The sequence below is a fragment of the Lactuca serriola genome, chromosome 8 (assembly GCF_051521515.1).
Source record: "Lactuca serriola cultivar US96UC23 chromosome 8, Lser_US96UC23_V15, whole genome shotgun sequence".
Classification (NCBI taxonomy): domain Eukaryota; kingdom Viridiplantae; phylum Streptophyta; class Magnoliopsida; order Asterales; family Asteraceae; genus Lactuca; species Lactuca serriola.
This window is the reverse complement of record NC_136415.1, coordinates 178922977-178926338: the sequence shown is the minus strand read 5'-3', so window position 1 is coordinate 178926338 and position 3362 is coordinate 178922977.

The window sequence follows — 3362 nt, the reverse complement described above, 5'->3', positions numbered from 1 at the left end:
AGGTCCTACTAATTACGTATGTTATTTAAGGCTATCGAGTATACGAAGGACGTGTTGGCCTATTTCGCATATGATTTGTTTGGACCTTACTAGCAATTCTAATGGGCCACTGAGGCCCAATAGCATGTAAATGCCATTGAGGGTCCCTTAAGCATGTAATTGGGCCATAAGAGGCCCAATAAACATGTATTATTTATGTTAGGCCCAAAAGTCATGTTAATGGGTCACGAAGGCCCAATAATCATGATTAGAATCTTTCAAGCCCAACAATTTGAATGTTTACTTGTTTTGCATAGTATAAATGTCGAGAATTTTGTTTGAACAATTGTTGAATCGCAAATGCACAAAGTTTGTCGATTGTTTTATAACGACATTTAGATTTATGAAAATATATGTATATTTTTCATTCTAAATTAGTAAGTTATAATTTGGTATTTTTGACCCAAATATCTTAATAATAAAATAATTGACTCAAAAATATTGGTTTGACCTATTCAACCCTTCTTTAATAAAAATGACAATTTTAGTCCCCTTTTATAGAAAAAATGACATTTTAGGTCCTTAAACTATTTTTCTTGACATATTGGCCCAAAGACTTATTTAAATAATGTTTTCAGCCCAATGTTTACTTTTTGGCAGTTTCAGCCCCTTTAGTAAAAAAAATTATTTATAATCCAAACTTTTCGCAACTTTTACAAATTTGACCCAAAGTCCAAAAACTTTACATTTTTAATCCTTTTTGGCAAAAAGGGTCACTTTAACCCTTGAAATAGATTTATTTACTTTTCTACCCACTGTTTTAAGAAATTTACCATTTCAGCCCCTTAAAAACCATATTTTTCGCAAATTTGGGCCTATGGGTCGAAAAGCCCAAAAGTTTTAGCCCAATAGGCTACAATTTACATTTTTAGTCCTTTGGAAAGCATAATGTTCATAAAGACTTCTATTTTAACTGTTTTGACCTTTTGATCCTTGTAGAAATCGTGAATGACATCTTCTTCCCCAACTTTTGTTTATATTTCAAAAATGGTCCAATAACAAATTCTATGTTGTTGTGTGCTTATTATAAAGCTTGTATGGACGTTTATCTTGCCATGTTAAGTGAAATATAACCTAGATCACATATTTTTCCTTCTTGAACTATAGATCTCGAATATATTACATTTTTGGCACATATTTACCACATAAACACAAGAAATCACACATAACATACAAATACACATAGATCTACACATTTTACTTGTATTATCCCCCATAAAACATGTACAAACCGAAAATAGAGGGTTATGAACTCACCTTTGCTTGTTGTTTTTGGTTTTGAAGAATGAATGGAAGAGTTTGATGTTATTTTCGGCCCTAGAAAGCTTGTTGAGAAGACTTTGGCTTAGATAGGTTCTAAGAAGCATGATCATGAACTTTCATGAGTTAAAAGGAGATTTATAAAAGAATTAAGAAACTAAACCATGGATCTAAGTACAACTTACCAAGGATGATGATTTATTATGGAAGAACCTCCTTAAAATGCCCTAGATCTCGAAATTTTGATGGAGGAATGAAAGTGTTCTTGAGAGAATTTGGAAAGAGTTGGAAATGAATTATGTGTGTGTGTGTCTACCTTCGGCCGAGAGTAGGAGAGAAGAGGAGAGAGATAAATAGATGAAGTGATGGTGCATGGGGAGGAGCGGATGGTGCATGGATACCCAAAATGTAATGATTAGGTGTCTAACCCTCAATAATTCACTTCTCTCCCTTTTTTATTAATATCATGGGTGTGGGTCGAGAATTGGGATAGGGGAAAGGAGTTGAGTAGTTTGGGCCATTAGTTGCCCTAGTTCGAAATCATAGTCCCAAATTATTATTTTTTAGCCCATTGGGCTTTTAAGATATCTTACGGCCCAATAATTTTTAAAAGATTGAGTTTTATGGCCCAATAAAGCTTATTAGTTTAGTTAAGGCCCATTAGGGCAATTTATTTCATTTTAGGCCCATTATGGCCCAAAATGCTAAATTTTATGAAAGTGGGTCCAATTAGAGCCCATTTAAGGGTTCTAGGCCCAAAATAGTCAAATTGGAAGCTTATTGGTCCATTAGACCTAATAAGGATATCCTAGTCCATAATGGACTTAAACCGGGATTTCTAGGGTTTCCAACCTTTTGTTGACTATTTGAATGTTTATACGGAGTGTTTGAAGGAAACTTTGTTGTCATTGAATAAACATCATACATGCTTTCAGGTTTTAATCCCAATGTTATCCTCGTTAAGTGTTTACAAAACATTAGAGTTGCTAGTTGCGACAGGTCCTGCCACAAGGCTTCGAATAAAAGCCTACTGATAAAGGCTACCCTTGCCTAACCATTATACGGATACCAACCACTAACCAAAGAGTCATCTCACTCTAAAAGTGTTCCAAAACCGCACTCCAGTCCTATTCCACAGGGCCTCACCCATTCTATCTCAACCAAACGGGCCTCACCCTCGGGTCCCACCCAATCTGCATAATCGAGCGACCCTCACTAACGGGTCCCACCCATCGATTGCTATGCATGCCTAAATTCGCCTCAGATCCAACGATCCTTATACCAACAAAAAGAGAAATCATCTCACAATATTGTCTGCCTCAACCCATGCTTGTGTTGATCATTTTTCAACCCAACGAACACTCCTACCATATGACATCCGCAATTTCGCTTCCAGAAAAGACTGATTTGTTTATGCTTATTTAAAAATCAGAGTATTCTTTTTCAAAAGTAATGTTGCGGAATTTGTTCCAAAAAACATGATAATAAGAAATGTATTTTATTTATATTAAAACTTTGGGATGTCATCGTCAATACAGAGTCAAGCAAAACGAAATATTACAAGCCTTACAGTAATTAAATTAGTGGCCTAATACTCATTGAATCCCTCAACAAAATGTATCTCTAATATCGCTACCTATGATACAATAAACTGAGTGGGTCAGGTTAAGACATCTAGTGAGCACATAGGGTTTTCAACCCACAATAATGTAATTAATATGTTTAATCATCAAACAATTAACCCAATTTCCCATCCTCATTATCTTCTTTATTCTTAAGGATCTACCCTAAGAATCATCTATTATGACAGTACTGGTTCATAGATTCCTCCATGACACTTGTTACTAGGTATTCTTCTATATTTATTCATAGGGATTTGTCCTAAGGAATAGGCACATAGTCCATCACTGCTAGGGTTTATCTAATATGTACTAAGTCCATAGCTGCTGGAGTTATCTATTAGGCATTAAGTCATAGTTGTCAGTGTTTATTTAATAGGCACTAAGTATATAGCTGCCAAGGTTTATCTTCTTTATTGATAGTAATATTTTAGGGAGTCCACT